The sequence below is a fragment of the Pan troglodytes genome, chromosome Y, assembly GCF_028858775.2.
Source record: "Pan troglodytes isolate AG18354 chromosome Y, NHGRI_mPanTro3-v2.0_pri, whole genome shotgun sequence".
In the NCBI taxonomy this organism is placed as follows: domain Eukaryota; kingdom Metazoa; phylum Chordata; class Mammalia; order Primates; family Hominidae; genus Pan; species Pan troglodytes.
In genome coordinates, this window is record NC_072422.2 from 16824596 (window position 1) to 16841859 (window position 17264).

The 17264-nt window shown below is 40.8% G+C and overlaps 2 pseudogenes; one reads left to right on the forward strand and one right to left on the reverse strand.

The window, feature by feature from the left end:
• LOC107971277 (RNA-binding motif protein, Y chromosome, family 1 member F/J-like) overlaps positions 1–7910 on the reverse strand; it is a 58497-nt pseudogene extending 50587 nt beyond the window's left edge.
• LOC107966130 (RNA-binding motif protein, Y chromosome, family 1 member F/J-like) overlaps positions 1–17264 on the forward strand; it is a 366174-nt pseudogene that overhangs the window by 312590 nt on the left and 36320 nt on the right.

The following is a 17264-nucleotide window of genomic DNA, read 5'->3' on the forward strand; positions in this document are numbered from 1 at the left end:
CACAACAAATAGCTGATGTAGACAAGCTGTGGACCAAGCCTGAATTTCCCACAATAAATCCCTGGACAAAGTCTGTAGGTGATAGTACGATACAATAGATTCAGGATGAGTCTCCAGCAATAAAACCATGGACACAGTATGTGTCTTATACAATCAAACCATGGGCCCCAGATGAATCTTCAGCAGTAAATCTCTGTACACACCCTGAATCTGATAGCATTATCCTGTGGACACAAGCTGAGTCTCCAATGGTAAATCTGTGCACAGAGGCTGCAACTTCCAAAGTCACACCATGGGCCCAGGCTGTATCTCCAGCAGTAATTCCATGGACACAGCCTATACCTTCCATAATCGTACCTTGGACCCAGGTTGAATGTCCATCAGTAAATACCTGGACAATGTCCATAGCCAATACCATCACACTATGGAACCAGGCTGAATTAATAGCGGGATATCCATGGATACTGCCATGGGCTGCTACTATCACACTATGCACAGTCTGAATCTGCAGCAGGAAATCTTTGGACACAGCCTATATATGACACAGACACTCCATGGCGTAAGGCTGAATCTTCAGCAGTAGTGTACTGGACAGAATCTGTAGCTGATACACACACACCATGAACTCAGTTTGAAGTAAAGTTTACAGTTTTTAACAGTAAAGCCTTGGATCCAATCTGTATCTGATACACGCATACCCTGGACCCAGGCTGAGTCTTCAGCAGAAAAACATTTGACACAGGCAATAGCTTATACCATCAAACGATGGAACTAAGTCAAATCACCTGCCATAAATCTCTGGAAACAATATGAAACCAATATGTTCACGTGGTGGACTGAGGCTGAATCTCCAAAAGTTTTGAGGAAACCAGCCCCACACTGCCTGGCAGGTACCCCGAATCCAGTGGAGACAAAGGAATTAGTCCAACGGAGACAAAGGAATTAGAAAGAGACAGAATAAGAGTTTAAAAGGTGGGTTCAGGGGACCAGAGCATCGGACATTTGCAAATGGCGTGGAGCTCTCGGCCTCCACCTAATTTATTAGTTTACAAGCTCTTTGTTCTTAGGGCAGATGGGAGGGGGAGGAAGGGAATCAGGAAAAGGTTTAATCCGTGAAGGAGAACTTGTGAGTCATTCAATAAAATGCATAGCAGTGGCAGTTTCTGTGAATTTCCTTGAGCAAAGGCATGCGTCTAAACGACTTAAGATCTTTAACTTATTGAGACTGAAATGGGTGGGAGTGGATTTCAGGAGAAGCCAAGATGTTTGATTATACTCCACTTCTTCAAGGGAGTGTTATTTCCCCAAGCAACCTGTGGCATTCTGCTGAGCTCTTATGCTCTCAGGGCATAAAGACATGAAGGCAATAAGGAGACTTTTCTCCTTAGAGGCTGCCCACGTCTCCCCATGGGTGTCTTACACAGGAGAGACCAACTTATCTGGCATTCCAGAAACTCTCTTTCTCATGTGTCTTCCTTTTTTGTCTCTATTATTATTTTTTTTTATTAGAACTGCCCTTGCTATCATTCATGCTCTCTGGCTTCTCTCCCAAGGCACCCTCTGCATCTATAGACTAAAAACAAACAGCATAAATAGACACAAACCAAAATAAAATTTGCAATTGTTGATCTACCTTAGATCATCCACTTTAAAGTGTTCATCCACTTTAAAGGATTACTCTTAGAAAGGCCATCAGTGGCTCCAGCAAGAATATCAGCTCCAGACAACAGGCTTAGGTGAGCCTGAGGTGTCTCGAAAAGTTGTTTTTTCAGTTTAGCAATATCTAGTGTTAAATTGTGTTCTTTTCCTGGTAGGTTATGTCTAATCATCTCCTAATGGTGTTCAGTGGCATTATAAGAGCTAGGAGTAATACGAGGGTCAGAAATATTCCAATCACATTGCATTTGAATTCTATGCTCCATAGAATCTGATCTCCCATCCAAACTACTGTTTGATGGAGATCATTAATTTGATTTGCCAATTTTTGATCTATTTGGCTTTGGGAATGCCAAAGCTTAGAATAATTTTTCTGCCAACTATCCACAAAGCCCACAGTTTGAATAGAAGAGTGCAAAGCAACACCAGCAGCAGCAGCAGCAGTAGCTGTGACAGATATAAGGCCCATGATCACAGCTATTAAAGTAAATATGAACCTCTTTGATCTATTAAGTATTCTGTTTAGCACTTCAGTGATACTATGTATGGAGGGAGAGGCCTCCGAAGGTCTATTGAGGGAAACAGGTATCCAAACTCCTTCTCAAGACTTAACCAGTAAAATGCTACTATCTTTATTAAAGGTAGAATTAATGCAGGTAAAAAGATGACAGTTGAGGCATGATATGGTTTGAGAGTCAGGTAGGATATTAATTTCTCCCACTGCCAACATAAAAGGAGGTTTAACACAACGCTGCAAACGCACTGTCTAGTTAGAGGTCATGGCTACAACAAATCGAAGTTTTTTACTATGGTTCTCTGTTTTATATTATCCTTTCCAAATCTGAATTGGGATTTGAGCCATCATTAATTTCCACAATTCTGGATGCTCTGGACTTATAATTGGATCAATCATTTTTGGGCTTGGAGGAGCCATACCATTCTCCTCCCACTTAATAGTGTAATTTGTTTCAATTCTTCTGTATAATTTTGGTGCATTATCTGGGTAGTCATTTGCAAAAGGAGTCTCTCTACAATCATCATGCTGTCCAGTACAATTTACTGCAAAGTGTCCCATAGGGGCCCAATCAATGATGATTCCATAGGAATTATTTTGCAGTACAGCACTGCTACTTGCAATACAAGCTTCCCAGGTTAGAACCTCTAGTTTTCAGACTATTGAGTGGCCTGCCTACGCAGGGCAGGACTTCTTATTAGGTTTAAATTTATTAATCTGGTGATGCATCATAACATAGCCATGCTCAAGGTATTTAATAGGGTCCAAACATTGAAATGTCCTTCCACTAAATACATGAATAGAGGCTTTTGATGAATTATGTGCAGGAACATAAGCCATCCAGCTTCGTTTATCAGAATTTAAACATCCTGCTGCCAGCCCCAGACAGATGAGAGTAAAGCAATAACCAATGGAAACATTCATTAACATTCCTTCCTCTTCTGGATGAGTAGGACCTTGGTTATCTGCTGGTCCAGGCATCCAGACACTATCATTAACATAAACCTCCACTGGGTCAACTAACCATGTTAACAGGCCTATTCAGTGGTGAGAGTGGAATGTAGGCCCAATAAGTGTAATTTTGATCTGCCCCTTTGCAGGGAGACTCACCACCAAGGAGATTACCACCATCATAGCTACCATTAGATTACTGGTGGTCAGCGGCTTGTTCTGAGACCTCAGGTTCTCTTCTGCAATGTGAGCTAGTCTCTTAATCTGGCCCCAGGTTGGTGGAGTTGACTTGGCTAGTTTCACTTGTTTCCATGTGCCCAACAGAGATGTTCATCTGAGCCATCTGATCAACTGTGGGTGCAGGAACGTTCCAAGGTCTTTTTCTCTTCCTTGGACTCTGGCTCATGGCACAGCTTAAGATGTCTTGTGGGTACCCAGACAGGAAGCTGATTCTCTCCTGGTGAGATGCAAGCAAACCCTCGAGCCACTGGGGCCTTTTGTTTAGGCCAGTTTTTTGGCTGTTGATAAAGAGCTATCATCGACACATCTGCTCCTGTGTTGACCAGACCCTCAAATTATTTTCCTTGAATAAACCATAAAAATAAGTCTATTGTCAGACACTCGATTTACCCAATAGACAGCCTTGCTTGCTGAATTTGTGCTTCCAAATCCTCCTGTTCTTTTTTCTGAGCTTTCTCCTAACTTAACATATGGTAAAAGTAACAGTTGAGGTATTCTGTCACCTGGATTAGCACTGCAGGGAACAGTGGAGGAGAAAACAATTTGAATTTCTCCCTGGCAATCAGAGTCCGCTACTCCAGTATGTACTTGAATTCCCTTTATGTTTAAGGTGGATCTTCCCAGTGTAAGTCCCACTGTGCCATTTGGCAATGGGCTGTAAACTCCCATTGGGACCTTCCTAGGAGGCTCCCCAGGAAGGAGGGATACAGGTTCAGTACAGAATAAAACTACTGCCCCGCTTCTAGCTGTGGAGGGAGATAATTGCTGTACATTTGTACAGGGATAGACTGGGCCGGGAAGACTCCATTTGGAGTCGGGGACATCCCATCCTGAATTGGGAATGCCCCATTTTGAATCGGGGCCAGGGGCTGGCCCCTCTCTCCATTTCCCAGCAAGGGCTGTCTGCTGTTATCAAACTTTGAAAGACATTGATTAGCTCAGTGTTTACTTTTTTACATATGGGACAGGTTCCTGGTACCCTGCTTTTTCCTCCTGAGTTTTGCCTTTTTTGGCTCTTTGTACACTCTCTTTTTGTATGTCCTGTCTGCCCACAGTTATAGCAAGATCCAGGGAACACTCGTGTGCTTTTTGTTACCTTTAGTTCATCCATTGCCTGAGCTAGGAGGCTGGCCTTATGTAAGTGCCCCACAATGCCATGGTAGGCTTTAATGTATTCACTTAAAGACTTTTCCTCATTTAGATCTGCCTTTCCCTTAATAGGTCTAATTGCTGCCTGACATTCTGTATTAGCATTTTCATAAGCAAGCAGCTGAATGATCCCTTTCCTGGCATGAGAATCCTAAATACCCTTTTGAGCCATGTCTTGCAAATGGGCAATAAAATCTGGATAAGTCTCCCTTGGACCCTGTTAAACTGAGTTAAAAGAAGGATAAGTAGTACCAGGGTTGTGATTTTTTTCCCAGACTCAGGCACATCGTTCTGAGCTGATAAGCAGCCTCATCACCCATTACTACCTGTTGATTTAGAGTACCCCATGCCTGTCCGATTCCAAGCAATTGATCAGATGTGATATTAACAGAGGTTGGGTTTGAGCATTTCTGCATGCCTGATTTGTTGCTTAATCTGTCCACCAGGTTTTAAATTGGAGAAATTCAGAGGGGGACAGGGTGGATCAGGCTAATGACTCCCAATCTATAGGTATTAAACGCCAGTTATAAGCCACAGATTGTAACGAGGAATGAATATAAGGATAATTTGGCCCATATTGTCCAATTGCTTGCTTTAAAGACTTTTAATATTTTAAAAGGAAATGGCTCCCAGCATGCTTGAGCATGTTCTCTGGGCTCCTCAGCTGGAGAAATAATTACCAGAAACTGCCAAGCATCCGAATTCCCCATTTCTTGTGCCTGGTGAATGGATGCCTGTATTGTCCCTGCGCCATAATTTGTATTTGGACTAGCTCGCAGTATTCCTCCGCCATAATTAACAGGCAGGTAAGCCTGGATCATTCCCTCCCCTTACTTGGCTGTTGGGCAAGCCTGAAGCTTCCCATTGCCACAGTTACTGGAAGGGAGAGCAATAATGGGAGCTGCAAGCCGCGTCGCAGGCTCCTGTTCCAAAAATACCTAAGACTAAAGTTGGAGTGGCCATTCCGGACCTTCCCCTAAAGGCGCAGTAGGTAGCACTGTTTCTTTCATAAGTTTTTGGAGGTTAGGATATATAACTTCCCATTTCTCCCCCTTTTTAAAACTAGACTGTGACAGTTCACTTTGCTGATGAGCAGACTCCTGATTATTAAACTTTTCTATGTCATCCTGAAACTTCTCCTCCTCCTCCTCAGTGTGGAAAGGCTGCAGTGCTGTTTAAATTGCCGACCACACAGACCAAGTGGAGAAGGGCCCTCTTGTTGTGATTAAGTCTGATCCTACCTTGTCCCAATCTTTTACATCCATGTTTCCATATTCCAGGAACCAAGAAGAATACTTTTCTACGAGATGGAACAAAGATGTAAGATTTTGGGTATTCACAATTACCCCTCCGTGGCACAATAACTGCTGCACCAGGCTTAATTAACAAACTTACTCTCAGCCTGACTCATATTTTCCCTAGGTTACCCTGGAATTCTCCGAGCGCCCTACTTACCTGTAGAGCTTGAAGTGAAAACATATTCAGGTGTCCTTTGTCAGTCGTCCTCCACTTTGCACGCTCTGGCGTTCCTTCACTGGATTATTTGTAGGGATTATGGGGAGCCCCGCGTTGGCCACCAGATGTTGGGGAAACCAGCCCCACACCAGCTGGCGGTTACCTCGAGTCCGGCAGGTACCCCGAGTCCGGCGGAGATAAAGAATTAGAAAGAGATAGAATAACAGTTTAAAAGGCTAGTCCAAGGGACCAGAGTGTCAGACTCTTACTCATAGCCTGGAGCTCTCAGCCTCCACCCAATTTATTGGTTTACAAGCTCTTTGTTCTTAGGGCAGGCGGGAGCGGGAAGAAGGGATGAGGAAAAGGATTAATCAGTGAAGGAGAGCTCGTGAGTCGTTCAATAAGATGTATAGCAGTGGCAGTATCTGAATTTCCCTAGCAAAAGCGTGTGTCTAAACTGCTTAAGACCTTCAATTCATCGGGACTAAAATGGGTAGGAGCAGGTTTCAGGAGAAGCCAAGATGTTTGATTTTACTCCACTGCTTCAAGGGACTGTTATTTCCCCAAGCAACGTGTGGCATGCCGCTGAGCTCTTATGCTCTCGGGGCATAAAGACATGAAGGCAGTAAGGACACTTTTCTCCTCAGATGCCACACATGGCTCCCCATGGGTGTCTCACACAGGGGAGACCAATTCATCTGGCATTCCTGAAACTCTCTTTCCCACAAAAAGTAAATGATTGGACACAGCCCATACCAGCTACAGTTATACCACCAAACCAAGCTGAATCTGTAGGAGTAAGTCCCTCCACAAATCTTGAAACAGAAATTGTCATACTGTGGACCCAGGCCCATTCTAAAATCAACAATCCCTGCACATACACTCTATTTGATAGAGTGACACCATTGGCTAAGAATATTTGTGTAGCAGTAAAACAACAGAGATAGTCTAAAACTAAAATAGTCACATCATAGACCCAGGATCTGTTGCCAGGAATAAATCCATTAACAGCGGCTGAAACTGGTATAGTCACACTGCAGTACATGGCTGTATCTCTAGTAATGATTCCCAGGAGAGAGGCTTTATCTGATACAGTCATAATACGGACACAGACAAAACCTCCAGCAATCACTTTCTGGTTACAATCTCTACCTGATGCAGGCAAACTATAGACCCAAATGAAATATCCATCAGTAAACACTTGGAACGAGGCTGAATTTCAAGCTGTAGATTCCATGATGGAGTCTAAGTCTCCAGTTGTAAATAGCTGGACAGATCCTGAATCTCCAGCCCCAAGTCCTCTGCTATAGGCCAAGATTGATATAGTCATACCATGGACCCAGAATCAATCTTTAGCAGTAAATGCTTGGTCAAAGCCTGTTGCTGATACACTCATACTGTATACAGCCTGCAACTCTATCATTAATCTTCTTTTCACAAAGTTTACATGGTACACTGAAAGCTTGTACTGAAACTAAATGTCTATCATTAAATACCTGGACAGAGGCTATAGCTTCCATAGATATACCCTGGACCCAGGCTGAATTTCCAGCAATAAATCCCTGGACAGAGCCTGTTTTTCATACAGCTACAATTTGGGCACAGGCTGTATCTGCAACAGTAAAGGCCTGGGCACAGCCTTCATCTAATACAACCAGATTATGGTCCCAATCTGAATCCGCAGCATTAATTGCATGGATACTGCCTGTATCTGACACATACATAGGATTGATCCAATTTGAATCTTCAGCAGTAAATCCCTGTATATTGCCTATGTCTAATACATTATCATTGTGGACCCAGCCTGTATCTCTAGCAGTCAATTCGTGGATAGAAGCAATAGTTTCCACAGTCACACCATGGACCAAACCTTTTTTTCTAGCAACAAATCCCTGGACACATCCTGTGTCTGATATAGTTGCACTTTGGACCCAGGCTGAATCTTCTGCAGTCATTACCTCCACACAGCCAGTTTCTGACAAAATTATACTGTGGCTGCAGGCCCACTCTCCAGTAGGAATTATCTGGACACAGACTGTATCTGATATACTTATATTATGGAACTACGAGGAATATTCAGCAGAAAACCCAGAGGCATGGGCTGTAGTTTCCTCAGTGTTACCATGGACCTAGCATATCCCTACAGCAGGAAAAACCTGGAAACTACCTGTGTCTGAATCAATCACTCCGTGATCCCAGTCTGAGTCTCCAGTAGTAAACACAACCTTTGATCCAAGATAAAAATCAAGAGTCTATTTTATGGACACATCATGAAATTGAATGTATCAGTGAATGGACTTTGCCTGAATTTGGAACACTTATATCCTGGATAGTGCCTGGGCCTCCAGCAGCAAAACCATGGTCCCAACCTGAAGCTCTAGTTATAGAACTTTGTTTAAAACTGGAACAGAAAAAATAAAACCTTGGGTTCACCAGAATTTCAAACACTGAGCACATTTACTCCCTTTGGACCTGGTAAAATAGAATCCTGGGCCAAACAGAGAACTACAACTTTAATAACATGGATCCAATCCAAAAGGGATGCCTTCTTCCCATATACACAATCTGAAGTAGGTACAATAAGATCCACAACAATTTCTGAAGCCGTTATAGTAAAATATGGATCCAGACTGAAGCAGGCACAATCCACCCTTGGACTCAAGCTAGAACTAATACAATCAGACCTTTGACTCATGCTGAATTTCAAGCAGTCAGACTCTGGACCCTGTCCTTGTCTGGTACGCTACTGTATCAGACTGAAATACAGGCAGCAAAATGCTTGACCATGCCTGATATTAATATTCTGAGTGCTTGGCTTCAGACCCAAAATTATGTAAGAAGAAATGGTACTCAACCTTACTCTCAAACAGTTACTACCTGGATGCAGCCATAATCCACCCATGGAACCAATCTGAAAAGAATGCAGTCAGACCCTGGACCCAGTCTGAAGGTGATGTTATCCAACCTTGGACCTATGCTGAAACCAATACTGTCAGACTCTGGACCCATTCTGAAACTGATAAAATAAAACAATGGACTGAGCCTGAATCTCAAGCAAGTAGGACCTGGCCTGAGACAGCTATGTTGATATGTTTGTCCCCAAAACGATGCAGTTTGACCCTGGACCCAACTTGAATCTCAAGCGTCACACTCCTGGACCCACAATCAAATTAGCATAAATTACTCTTGGATTTAGCATGCACCTGCTGCAATCAGACCATGGACTTACTCTGGAATTCATCCCTGGACCCACCATGAAACCAATAGAGTGATAAGATACTGGTTCCAGACTCAAATAAATTCAATGAGATACTGGAACCAACCTGAAACTGAAGTATTCCAAATTTGGACTGTAAGCCAAGGAATAAAACCCTGTAACATGACTGAAATTGATACAGTCACATCTTGCTGACAGCCTCAATGTGATACAGTTAAATCCTGAATTCATCCTGAAAGTCAGCCACTTTCTCCCTGGCCCCAGACTGAAGTTGGTATATTTTGTCCCTGGACTCAGCAAAGAGCTGCTACATATCAAACATGGACCCACCCTGAAACCCAAGCAGTGAGACCCTGGAACAAGCAGGAAACTGATATAGTCAGATCTTTGTTTTACATTCAGGTGCATAAAGGCAGCTCATAGGCTTATTCAAAATCTCAAATACTCAGTTCCTCGGTCCAGCCTGACATTGATATAATTCACAATTTTATTCAGTCTGAAACTTTGGTTCTAAGATTCTGGCCCAAGGTTCTACCTGCAGTAGTCAAACCATGGATCTTGCTTAAAGGAAGAACACTCATATCTTGGATACTGCCTGTAACCCAAGCAGACACAGACTGGATCCAGTCTGAAGCTGATATTATTGAATCCTTTGTGGATTTTAAAGGTGGCAAAGTGAGAACCTGGATCTAGCCTGAAACAAAAATACTAAGACCCAGAACCCATTATAAGGCTAATATAATTGCATCATTTTCTCCTCCTGAAATTGAGCTGAATGGAGAAACACTCTTAATGAGTCATTTTGTCTCCTTGTCTAAACGTGTAACCTTTTTGCCAGTAAAAACAGTTTCTTTCCCAGATCAGTATTTAATAGCTTTGTTAACTGAGATAACTGCCACAGAAAGCCAGGATAAAATCAATTCTCTCCAACCAAGCCAGCTTACAAGCATTTGGCTTCCTGGAAGAGTTGTTTACCAGCACTATGGAAGGAAATTAAAAATTATCAAGATAAAAGAAAGCCCTGAAGTCCCAGCTACCTCTCTTGTCTCTCTTTCTTCCTCCTTTTTCTTTCTTCTTTCTTGTTCTTTTCCATCTCCATGTACACTGTGTTCTTCTTAAGTCTTTTCTTCTTGTACATTCCCTTCATTCTGCGTTTTCCCATCTTGCTCAGTTTTTTCTCCTCTGGTCTTCTCTCCTATTCTTCTTTCCATAGCCTTTTCTGCTAATCCTCTTCAGAAAATATCTTCCTCAACATTTACTGAAGAGTCTATTCTTTCTCAATCTTTTTCATCCTTGCATGCTGCTCCAGCCACACTTTTAATAAAACACCCTCTCCTGATGCCTGGATCTCAATCTGGACCCAAGCCTGTACAACAACCTCTTAGGCATTCAGAACGCAATGTTTCCCTGGATGAGTGTCAACTAGCTGTGATCTGGAAAGAGAATTTACAGGCTTACTGGCTCTTCAAGACAGGTGTTATTTCTCGTGAAACCACAGGCACCTTTAGTCTAGTCATATGTTTGAGTTAATATACTTAGTACGAAGACTCTTGTTGAAGCCTAAAACCAGAGTTTGTAAGATAAGAGGTTATGTTCTCAGACCTTTGCAAAACCAAAATGTATGTTATTATATGAATCAGCAGAGATGTCTAAATATTAACAGAATATCTTATTTTTGCCAAACAAGATTTATGAACTATGTTTTATGAACACAATTCTATTCAGAGAACAGTATTTTAAAGATAGTCTTACTTCTTAGAAATGTTTTCTTATTTCCACTTGAGGTATGTACATATAGATACACACTGTTGGATAATAGTATTATATCTTGGATATAAATAATAAGATATATAACATATGTACTGTATTATTTGAAGGGAAAATATGGAGATAACCTCTGTAGTTTATCTAAAATTGTTGGATGAATAATGTACATTTCCAAATATTTTCTAAGAATTGAAGATACTGAATTTCCAAGCATATTCCTAAAAACCTAAAATTAGATTTTAGAAATAGGAGACTAGTAACACTAATCTCACTCTGTTCCACAGGTTTATTCCTTCTGCAGAGTGTGGGTTACGCCCTGGCCATGTCCCCCTCTTTCCCAACTGCTGGGAGGCAAAAATTGGTGAATTTCCTTGGATAGTTTCCTGCAACTGTCTTTCTCTCATTTCTGTGCTGGCTCCATACTAAATGAACAGTGGATCCTTACCACAGCTAGATATGGCAATTTTATGTAAGTCTGAGTAATTCATTTCAAGATTAAGATATCATTATAAGGCAATTACAACATTGAGATTGTTAATGAATATCTTTCTCTTTGTGTGTCTGTGTCTGTGTGTGAGAGAGAGACAGAGAGAAAGAGAGATGGAGACAGGGTCTTGCTCTTTTGCCCAGGCTGCAGTGCAGTGGCATGATTCACATTAGCCTCAAATTCCCAAGATTAAGGGATTCTCCCACCTCTGCCTCCTCAGTACATGGGACCACAGGCATGCACCACTGATTCTGGCTAATTTTTATTCATTTTCTCCAGAAATAAAGTCTTATCATGTTGCCCACCTGGTCTCAAGTGATCCTCAAAAATAGTTTATAAAGTAGTATTCGTACTTTAGTGCTTACCTGGACTTCATCTGATTCACATGATGTACAGGGCTTATTCCAATTGAAATGTGGAAATAATAAGACTTTTTCTTGATTTTTTCCCCAGAAAAAGCTCAGGAGCGCTGGCCCTGGTCCAAATGGGGTGTAGTCATCTTCTGGATTCTGCCTAAGCTTAGACAGTCAGGATTGACAGTGCCATACCCTACCTAGGTCTCAAGGGACCCCTGGGTTGATCTTCCCAAGGCAGACACAACATTTTCAACCCCCTGGTCCTTCCTGTATGCCCAGAGGAAAGTCTGGAATGGAGTAAATTTATACAACTATGTGACTATTAGCTACCTAGTTGGTCCCTTATGAGGGGTGACTAATGAAGAAGACAATGGCATGGAAGAGAAGTATGTTTGGGAAAAGAATATTATCCTCTCTTGAATAATAAAAAAAAAATTGTCTTTCTCTTCACTATGTTTCTCTCTCTAATCTAAGCTAAATTTGAAAACAAACAAACAACCACAAACACCTCTTCTCTGTTTTTCATCAGAAAGTCCTGGAATTCAGCAAAAAAAGCACCCAAGCATTCTACAAATCAGCACTTGTGTCCAATTTTGCCCCAAGTTGAATGAATTCACTTTTTGTATGGTGGCCAAGAAAGCTATGTGGGAGGCTGGCTCTAAGGTACAAATTCATGGGGTGTGAATACCAGAGAGAAAGAGAAATATCTTGAACAACAAAAGTTATTCTGGCCCTCCTTCAAAATATTGATTGATATCTTGTCTCTTGTTTTTTTCAGGGTGACCTGAGAGCACCTTTGGTGTGCCAGCAACAGCAAAAGGACACTTGGGTGCAAGTGGGAATCTTGTTACTTTGAGGAGCATTGCACAAAGCCCTGTGTCTTCAGCCAAGTGCACCCTTTCCTTTTCTGGCTCCAGGGAGTGACATGGCCTAGCCATGCACCCTGGCACCATCAAGGACACATGACTACCTCTGCTTCCATGTCTCTTTCAGTCTCTACCTCTACAAATGCCTTGGCTTTTACCTCCACTGCTAGTGCTTTCCGGCCACACTTCATCTTTCTGCCACAGCCTCAGAGTAAGGCTCAAAAACTTGGTAGGAGAAGTAAAGGAAGAAGAGAATGGAAATAGAAAAGAATAGAGGGAACAAGAGTGGAGAGAAAGCTCTTCCTGAGAAATGCTTGAAAAAATTATTTTCCTTATGGCTCACATAGCCATTTCATACTTTGATATATGATTCAATTTCCATAGTATCCCTACAGATCAAATAACATGATTATTATAATTATCTTAAATGCGTATTCTGATAGTAGATAAGTACAATGGATTGATCAATTTCTCATGGCAAAAGATGAATAGGGCTAACATTAAGACACACTCTCCTAACACAAAGACATTTCCTTACTACCATGCAGTACCTGACACTTGTAATATAGTTATTTAAAATTAAGTTTGTTTTAAGTTAAAGATATTATGATGTTTGGAAACAGCATAGTAGTTGATAAGTAATGTGTTTTAGGTGCTAGTGTACTAGACTATATTACAGTGCGACTATCAGGTTCCCCCTTCCCTTGGCTATCAGAAAACTTATCATAAGATTAGCAATGTCTATTTCATGTTACTGTACTTCACCTATTTCCTTGGAAATTGAGTGATCTCTTTTGGTCTCGTGTATTAAATGTGCACTTAACTGCAGCTATTTTATAGCTACCACCTATTGCCAAAGCTACAGTAAATAATACTTTGAAACATAAAGGAGGCCATAATTATTTGCTTACATCCTCCAAAGTCTAATTCAAAGACAGCTACACTTAAGATCTTAGTTATGCTTCTAATTTCATCTATACTTCCTTACCCCTTCTATAGACAGGTCATCTTCACCATTTTTATCTCTCTCTCTATATATTAATGAGCATTGCTTCAACTCAGTTTTCTGAGGAATTCTGAAATACTTTTAAAAATATGAGCTCTTTCCTGAACCTCAAACTTAAATTTTCTATTTAAACTATTGGTTTGATATCTCACTAAGATTATAAGTTTAGGAAGATAAGCCCCCTCCAATTTAGAGACAGCTGCCTTATCTCCAAATTTTTCCTTATCTATCTAATGTCTTCAAATCATTGTATTTTTTGTGGCCTATCTGCTTCAATGGCTTCTAAGTAGCTAAAATCATAGATATACAAATATTGCAGTGGGAGAGAAAGCTGGAATGGCTCCCAATATTTTGATTAAAGAAATTTAAGCTAGGATATAAAGAAACTATGACCTTGGAAAGATAATAACAGGAATACTTTTTTTCAAGGAAAATGCATAAACACAATAGAGGTAGAACTTTGTCTTCGCTAGTCGTATTTAACAATGCTGACTTAGTTAGCAGAAATAGGAGGGATTTAAAACTTTAAAAATCATCTACAGTTGGCAATTCTATTCAAATCAGCACAATTAGGCTTATTTTTCTCCTCAGCTTTGGCAGATCGGATTGCTCTGCAATATGCTATGCCTTGGCAAGCTGTGATCATCAGCCATGGAAGTGATTTCTGCTGTGGTTCCATAGTTAGCCACTGTTGGATTCTCACAGCTGCCCACTGTGTCAGGAACATGTAAGTTTGTGCCTGCCTCTTCCCATACCCTATAATTCATTATCCCATAAATACATTGCTGAAGGTTTCTCTGTCCAAATTTACTTCTATCATGTATGACCATCTGGCATATACAGATAACATTTTTGGTTTAGGCTAAAAATAAATTGTCTCACTGTGTTTGGCTTACTAGTACCTCTGTTAATTAATTCCTCTCCTAATCCCATTGTCTGTGGGCTCTTTATTCATAGATTTCTGATTTCTCTGAAGATAAGCTAGGTACCTTGTGTATCATGACTAAAGAAATATGCTGGAAAGCCTGATGTAGGCTTAAGGTGCTGGTTTTCTAATGAATGTACTATAATAAATTTTTGCCTGTGCACACAGGAATCCTGAAAACACTGCTGTGATTCTGGGTCTGAGGCACACTGGCACACCACTGAGAATTGTGAAGGTGTCTATCATGCTATTTCATGAGAGATTCCGGTTGTTGAGTGGGGTAGAAAGAAATGATCAGGCTTTGCTACTCCTCCAAGATGTCTAGACTCCCTTTCGGCTCTTAGCACAGTTGGGCTATCTGAAAAACCTGAATAATTCAGAATGCTGGCTGTCTGGGCCACAAATTATTATACCAGGTCAGCAGTTACTTTTCATATTAGGGTAGCAGCTCTAAAAAAATGAGGTTCATATTTTTAATATTATGGTTCAAGGAATAACTATAATCACAATTGTATCCATTACTAATTATAAGATATTTAATCCACATAAAAGACCCACTAGGAGATTTGTTTTTGTTTTATAAGATGATGGTCCTGATAATAACTTCACAGGATTTTAGATCTGAAAACAATTATACGAGGATCTTTCTATGTATAGTCAATTTCGTAAACCAAAATAGAGATGATTTGCTTTCTAACTCTTTGCTCACTTCAACACAAAGGAAAATGAAGCTTTTTTTGGTTTTATTTTGTTTTTAACCTCTTTATGAAAATGAAGCTGAACTTGACTTGGAATTTGGAATTCCATAAGTAAAATTTACTTGTTAATTTTGAAGAGTGGCATTTAAAAAGTGAGTAAAGAGTGATGGTGCTGTCCGCAGTGACTCACTCCTATATTTCCAGCCTTTGGGAGCTTGAACTAGGAGAACCCTTTGGGCCCAGGAATGTGATAGCCACTTGGGCAATATAGCAAGACTTCATCACTAAACAGCAACAACAACAAATAGGCTGGTGTGGTGTTGCACATGTGTAGTCCCAGCTATGTGGGAGGCTGAGACAGGAAGATAGCTTGAGACTAGGAGATTGAGGCTGCAGTTTGTGAAGATTGTGCCAATGCACTCCAGTCTGGGTGACCAAGCAAGAACTTGTCTCAAGAAAAAAGCGGGGGGCTGGCGTGGTGGCTCACGCCTGTAATCCCAGCACTTTGTAAGGCTGAGGCCAGTGAATCACCCGAAGTCAGAAGTTTGAGACCAGTCTGACCAACATGAGGAAACCCCATTTCTGCTAAACATACAAAATTAGCCAGGAGTGGTGGTGTGTGCCTGTAATCCCAGCTACTCAGGAGGCTGAGGCAGGAGAATTGCTTGAACCCAAGAGGCGGAGGTTGTAGTGAGCCGAGATCAGGCCACTGCATTCCAGACTGAGTGACAGAGCGAAACTCCATCTCAACAACAACAACAACAACAACAACAACAACAAAGTCACTAGAAAGAGAATGAAATTGATAAATGTGCAGTGTAAAATGTTAATGGTGAGAAAATAAACTGAATATCTTTGTATGTTATACATACAAGTTTAAAGTAATGAGGAGACAGTGATAAGACAGATCATGGTCTTACCTCAATACTTAGTGATTAAATGTAACATATGTTCTTTAGAATAGTTATAGTCCATTTGTCTTTCTAGGAGAGACCGATGAGAATCCAGAAATGTTAAAGATGCAAGTGATGGAAGCTTCCAGCTGTGCCCACCTGTACCCTGGCATAGGCAGTTCCATTGTTTGCTTCATTACTCAGACCAAAGACTCTAATGCAAATGTGATACACAGTCGATTATTTTTTGTTCTACATGATAGAAACTATAACTTTGTCCCTGTATAAAATGGTGTACAACATATGTCTAAATAATAAGCGAATTGCTCGTCAGTAGGCAACCATTTTAAAAGTCTTTAATTACAGAACAAAATCTCTGAAAAAAATTGCTGTTTATCTCTGAGTTTTCTTACATGGGTTATTAATCTTTAGCCATACTAAATAGCTAGTATGCTGCTCTTCAAACAAATTAGACATTTTATATAATTCCCATATTCGAATAATAGTATCTTTACCCCTCAGACTTTCAAACGAGTCCAACCTTTTTCTATTTCCCCAATTAAAATAACTTTTTAAGGTTTAATCTTCAGTGATTTTTGTAGTAATATTTTTGAAGGTATTTGATCAGGATGATTTACTTTTGTACATATCTGATGTCTCACTTTCTTCTGAATACATCTTTTGTTATCCACTTATTAGATCTAAGGTTAAGAAGTTGGAATAGGGATTTAAATCCAAATGCTACATTTGAATTTACAGGAGTCAGTGAGTTCAGGAAGTGTCATTATGTGCAGACCAATATCTGGCAATGGCAGTTGGAGACAAATAGGCTTCACCAGTCTCAAAGCCCTAGCTACTACAATAAGTCAACACTTCTCCTGGATCTTATCTACTTCAGCAAAGGAAGGCTACCCACTAAACCAGGCCCATGTGCTTTGGGTGAAAACTCCTAAGTCCTCTAGCCTCCTTAAACAGCCAAGCACGCTGACACTTTCTTCAATAACAATTGCTGCAGCCCTGAGACTTTGGTAGCCTAGTGACTATAACTAGTGATGCTACAGTCTGGTCACAGTGTGATAAAACA